Genomic DNA, 7,251 nt, shown 5'->3' on the forward strand with positions numbered 1-7,251 from the left:
GCGATGGACTGAGAGCAACGGGTAAATACTAATAAAATGCTCTTTTTGCAGCAATTTGTTTAATTGGCCACAGTGGGGATGGGCTCGTTGAGTTCGAGTGAGATGACCCCGAGAAGATAGCTGTGCAGATGTTCGCCGCACCTCCCTTAACGGTGATCTAAGCGCCGGCGTCTCCTCCTCTAATCACCCACCCTCGGAACACAGATTACTGCTCCTCTAAACCACATTACCCATATAAGCACAGTTCGGAACGCAGTGACCGAGAAAGGTGTCTCAAGACCCTGTGTTTTGATTCTTTAAAAAATCCTTTTAGCCAAACACCTGAGTTTGATTGCTACAGGAGAGAAGAAGGAGAATGACCTTCAGTAGCGGAGTCAATAGAACGGGGATGTTTAAATCTGTGTTTAGCGTCCTCCGATTAGCATTAGAGCGGGAGATTTGGAGTCGTAGCTTGTCTTAAAGCTAGCCAGAGACTAATTACAGACCCCTTTGTTCTGCACATTATCTCTACAGTTGCACTCTAAATCAGGCATGGATATTCTAGATATCGAATTAAATACTGGAGAAATTAAACACACGTAGGATAAACGGAAACTGCGAAGCATCTGCGTAAAATGCATGCATTTGCACATATTTCTTACTCACAGAATAATTCAAAAAGCGTCAAACAATACAGACAAAATAAATAAATAATTTAACTAAATTATTAAACAAAATTTTGTATTATAAATAAATACATACATAGCCTATAGAAATACACATTTTTGTTAAAATATTTAATTAACTTTTTTTGTATTATTTTTATTATAAATAAATCATTTTTAACATAAATTGAAATAAATGTATACGTATTTTTTTTATTTTTTATTCACTTTTGTATGTTTTATTTTTTCACATTCAAATATTATAAATAAAGAAACAAACAAATGATTCAATTAATAATATTTGTCGAAATATTAAATTAAATATTTTTCTTGAATTTTATTATAAACAATAAATAAATAAATATTTGCAGTCTCATTTTATGTTATATATGATATGACATATTCTGTATGGTTGTTAAACCGTTACCTCACTTTTTCTCCAAACCTACCTTCTGTTTCACCTCAAATGATCAAAACTGCAGTTTAATATGAAGCCAAAGCAAAAAGCAGCAGCCCTGCCAAACTGTGGTCTAAAAAGTGCAGAGGCCTGTTGTGCTGCAGAGAGAGGTGTGTGGGCTCTGATGTCAGCGCAGGACCCGAGCCTGTGTGTGAGAGGTGTTAATGGGCCCACGCAGGGCCACAGCTGAGCACTATGCTCAGTCTCGGCTGGTGGCCTCAAGGTCGAGGATTATGCCACGTCCTGTGACCAAACAGATGCTTCTGACAAAACACATCGCACCAATAGAGACTCCTCCCCTCCTGCTGTGGGGCCGCATTCAGAGCCAAGATGGAGGACAGCAGCCACTCTTTGCAGCTTCTCCCACCTACATCTACACGCACACACATGCACACTCCAATCAATACGGCACATTGATAAAGGCGGGAGAGTAGTCGCCTCAGGCAAGCAACATGAGCCTTAGGGCTGCCATGGGCTATTCCTCAAATACACACACTGATTTAACACACGCATCTAGCTAACTATGTGTACTGAAGTGACAAAAGTGACTTTAGATTAAAAGGAATAGTTCACCAAAAAATGTAAACCTGTTTGGCTTCAGCAATGTACTCGATTTTCAAGAAACATTTTCAAGCTGCTCTTTTTGATACATTGAAAGTGAATTGTGAGCACGGCTGTCAAGCAATATTTATAAAAAATAATGAATTGATTTCCAAATTCGTCCTTACACAAACCTTTATAATAAACACTTCAGAAATTACTTTGAATGAAGTATCTGTATTTATAGTACTTGTATTTTTGGGGGCCTACATGTTGTAAATGTTCTCCAAAATTCTTTGTTTGTTTTACAATAATGTAATTTTGGAAGGGTTTGAATCGACATAAAGATAAATGATGCAAACATAATGTATTCTTTTTGTGTGAACTGGCCGTTAAAGGTGACATGACTTAAAAGAGGAAGACTTAAAGACTTAAAATGGCATAAGAAACACAAGTTAAATCCTTACATAATAACAGATAAAATGTATTTCATATTTAATTACAGGATTAATTTATATAATGTCATATTTTGAGGAAATAGGCTACACTGTTTCCGCAGGGATCTCTGAGGAGATGCAGGCTACAGTGGAGCACGGACAGACCCAGGGGAGGTGTGTAGAGATGGGGTAGGGTGAGAGCAGATGTATAGATGTGGTATACCCAAATGACAAGCCCGCTGGACCCATGGCAAGCCGCAATTAATGACCCATGCACACATTACAGGATGAAAAATGCCCACTGTCCAAGCGGTGCGGCTCTGCTTGGCAGCTGGAATTCTTCATTACTCCAGCTCTACCATGTGCAGGAAGGGCTGGCAGACAAACTGCACCAAACACACAATATGAACTCAATGTAACACATCTAAAGCATAAAACCTCTAAACTATAAACCACTAACAGATCTCCATCTTCAAAGTCAAAGTTGATTCATTGCCATTGATGGGACCCAAAAAACAATGTCTCCGGGTGCCACATGCAGAATGTGTAATTTTCTCTAGCTTCAAAGTGGTCATATATAGTCAGTGAGTCATTTGAGTAATGTGCACTTTATGTTTGGCATCATCCAGGCCATGTTCATGTGGATGGACTACCCTCTCACTATTGCCAATACAAACACTTCTGACCAAGAGAGTAATTATCCAATCGATTAAATTACTGTGAGACCAAATCTTTGACAAATTTCTCTTCTTAATACTCACATTGCATCATACAAAATGCATAGTTTGCAGTGTATTCCACAAAACATGTGACACTTATGTGACTTCAATTTCAAACTAACCTATTTAAAATAAATAAATAGACCCATAATCTTAAAATCTAAATTGAATACAGTGTGAAACTGGATGAAAATTACACTAAAAGAATTTGCCTTATCTTATCAGTCGCATCTCCTATATCAGGAGATTTCACATTATAAAAAGGCACATGCTGAGCTCCAATGTTCCCTGTGAATTTTAAGCCTCTTCAGGAAAACACAGATCACAATCACGTCATCAACAATAAACTTTTAAAAGCCCAGCTGCTCCTGGTGTTAATTGGCATTTATAAAGCTAACAGATCCTATTTTATTAAGTGACCAATTATCTGATTTGATGATAACTTCATCACCAAATTGATAATTTTTTTGCAATTTAAAAAAAAATACTGACCGGGTCCCTTACAACATGATTTAACAGAAATAGATAATTACAAGCAAATTATCTTTAAGGACATGTTTTATTAAAAGTTAAGTAGGGCTCGGTGACAATTATTAAGACCTTAATTAAATATAGATGATTGTTTGGCAACTGAATATATCTCAGGCTTTTACAGTTTTAGTTTCAGCTTTAGCTCCAATGCTTGAGCATTGGACTATCAACATCAAGGTCATGGGATTGGTTCTCAGGAAACCCATGTACTAATTTAACCCTTTCACACAGGCCAATACAGTGCACAGCTATTAAAAAAGACATTTCTTGCATTTACATGGGTTTCAGTGGCATGGTTGCACATCAACCACATGACACGTCTATCACCTCTTTAGATGTCCACTCAAAAAAGTGAAAATAATATTGAGTAAAATTTTTGTTTTTCATGCCCTAAAAGCAATAAAACAAAGTAACTAACCTTGAGTGATGTTATCATAATTAATTTTTTGTATACCTAGAATTCATACAGTGGTGGCCAAAATTATAAGAACACTTGGCATATTTAAGAGGTTTCAGTTGTTTTGCCTGAACAACCTGCCATGGAAAGAATATGCTGGAACTTGGAAAATGATGGATTGGCCCCCTCAAAGTCCGGACCTCAACCCCATCGAGCAAATTTGGGGCAAGTTGGAAAATAAACTGAGCAGATCTATTATACCTTCAAAGCAAAGCCTTTGGCTTGAGATGCAGAAGGCATGAGATAACATCAGTGTTGGATTTCTCATGATATATATGGACAAGATGCCAGAGAGACATGCTATATCTAATTGCTAAAATAGTAAAGTTAAAAGTGGATAAAAACAGTAAGATTCAGTCTATCTGATATTTGCATGTTTCATGAACATTATGATATAAAATAATGTTTTGTATTTTCAGGTGTCATTTTGATCACCACTGTAGAATGCACTGCATATCACATCCTATGCAAGGCTATGTGACCCTTAAACGCTAAAAGCCAACACAACTAAAGTCTACCTCATGCAATCTTGAACAGTCCTTATGCACTAAACTGTTTTCTGAAACTTGTGTGAGTGTGTGATGTCAACGGGTTCACATATAGGGACACAGGTGGCTCAATCTCCCCAGGTCTGAGGAGACAATTTGTCAGGACCCCTTGCCATGATTAACCTCCCTCCACATCAGAGCAGAGGAAAGTGGAAGAAGAGGAGGAAAGGGAGATAGAGGTGACATGGAGAAAGATGAGAAATAGGTGAAAGAAAAAGAAACAAGCAAGAAGAAGAAGATTGAGGAGGGGGCATGGGGGAGGACACCTGAGCGGGAGGACACAGTGTTGCTGCCCCAGCGACTCCGAGCGGGTCGTCTCACGTTCACATTTATCCCATGCGCAAGCACAGAGCTCCTCATCCGGATCCTTTCCCAGGACACGTCCCACAGCTTGCCGCCCGGGAGAATTTCACGAGCACGGCTGAGGAAACCTCCCAACTATGAAGTTCCCAGACGTGTCTCTCTTTATCAGGAGAAAACACATTCATCAAAGCCCTCGTCGAGCATCTGAACGAGCGCTTACCCGAGCGTCCCCTCGCTCAGCCACCAAAGTCGCTCATTCGTTTGTTTACTTCTCAGAGATAGGGGTCCTCCATTGATCAGTAGGGTGCCTCCCTATCTACCCGAGCAATAACCATCAGAAGCTATAAAACCTCAAAATGTAAATGCATATGAGGCACAAAGACAAATATTGGGGGGAGGGAAAGTGGATCTCGAAGTGTTCCAATTCAGTGAGCTTTAAAAAAAACATGTTTAAAATTTGTCAAAAAATATCTTTGCCACTGCACACTTGTTTGCCCTCCTCCCCGTGTTCCCAGTGTCTACCCAGGATATATATGGAGAGTGAGCAGCGTGGATTAGTGCGTCGGTGCACTAGAGCGGAGATGTGTGTTGGGGGAGTGGAAATAGAAAAGACACTGGCCCGGGCCCGTCAGTCCATTAAGCAGGGTGTCTAACATCCCATTTCCCTTGCACTTCCTCCCTCCTAATCCCTTTATGCGAAACTCACTCAAGAGTAAGCATGTGTGAAATTGAGGACTTTCTAATACACATTGCGTGGCCCGGCTCGGCCCCTGCGGCTAGGAGGGCATTGCTGGGGTGCCTTTATAAAACTGTGGCAAGCAGAATTATATCATAATCAACAGTGACTCTTCCCGCCATGACTTTCAGTGGCATTGACATCAACACCCCGGCATATCGGCCAATGCGCATTAAGGCAGGGAGAGCTAAGCGAAGCAAAGACGGGTCAGGCTTGCTGGAGCTTGTCCCTGAAAGTTTCAAACTTCCAGTTTCATCAGTGATGTTCACTAATCAAGCCAATCGAATTAAGTCAGCGTTCTTAAATCAGCATATTAGCCTTGCTTGGTGTTGGATCTTACAGTTTGGCTTCCCGGAACTGCTCCATGGCTCATTCACAACTTATATAGCGATACTCATTACTTCACTATTATTTTCCCTGCAACGGAACTATTGTGGCACAATCCTCATTTACGATTATGTGCGTTTACTTGACCACAGTTCCACTCCCTCGTCGGAGCTTTAATGGTTCTTCGCTCAGCCACTCGACAGCAGCGGAAACCTCCTTTGATATTTGTTCTTCAATCTGTTTCATGAGTGCATGTTATTACTGGATCTCTGCTTTTCACATCTCCAAGTGTTCATAATGCAGGTGCCTCTCCACATGAGGACCATTGCGAGTGCTCTCCATTGTTTGCGGAATACAACATGACTCCCCCTACTGTGTGGTAATATGGCTATTTGCTCAGTCAATTTGCTGTTCCCAGCATCCAAGCACATGCAAATACATCGACCGATGTGCCGGATGACAGCGGCTAGCATTACGACAGCTTGCAAACTATTCCGAACAGTGCTGTTTTTAAAGGGCTACAATAAAAAGCAGATTTCAGAGAGTTCGTCTGCAGTGTGACCTAATGACTGTAAAAGCATGAGGTATAAATGAGGCACTATGCCACCTGGAGGTGTTTTGAAATTGTTTGTCATTTTCCATGCAATTACAATGTGACATGCAGAGCATCACAATCGCAAGCGTTCAATCAACACAAATGGGCGCTAACATGTAAGAATGTACTTACTTGGGTATCACTGAATATGTAGCATGCCAAGCTATACGCTACTCATAATTGAAAGTAGTTAAACCAACAGTCAAGAAACTTTATAAAAAAGCAGTTTGCTATTGTACACTAAATTCCACTTATGTTTGAAATTAGTTTTGTAAGCCGGAATATAAATGTAAAAACATACTTTCAAAAGACCAATTTCAGTCCAGTGTGTCTGTTGAACTTCAACAAAATGACAATTTTACATAAACAAATACCTATAAATAGTAAATTCAGAAAAACTGAACATAATGTTTAAATGGTCTATTATGTATTCTCCCACGGCTGTATTTCTGGAACGAAATCAATGAAGGTAATATGAATATACTGTAATATATGAACATGAATAATATAAAACCACATACTAATAACTAATATAAAATGCCAATATAATTTATAATAGAATAACAACATGATTAATATAAAATTATGAATAACTAAATTCATTTTATTCAAGTATGGTGACAGAATATAAACATAATTAGTGCTGTCACACGATTATTTGTTATTAATCCCATCCAAAATAATAGTTTGTGTTTACATAATATGTCTGTGTTCTCTGCATATAAATTTTAACATGTGTAAACACATAAACATACAAGTATACTTTATGTATTTCTTTATTTACATTTACCAATCATTTAAATTATATACAAATTTTTATGCATTTTTATATTTCTCTTATATATACATGTTTTTAATAATACAAAATTAATATGCACAGTCCACAGACATACATGATGTAAAAACACAAAAAAACACTTTTATTCTGGATGCGATTAATCGCAAATAATCGTTTGA

The sequence above is a fragment of the Triplophysa dalaica genome, chromosome 9, assembly GCF_015846415.1.
Source record: "Triplophysa dalaica isolate WHDGS20190420 chromosome 9, ASM1584641v1, whole genome shotgun sequence".
Lineage (NCBI taxonomy): Eukaryota > Metazoa > Chordata > Actinopteri > Cypriniformes > Nemacheilidae > Triplophysa > Triplophysa dalaica.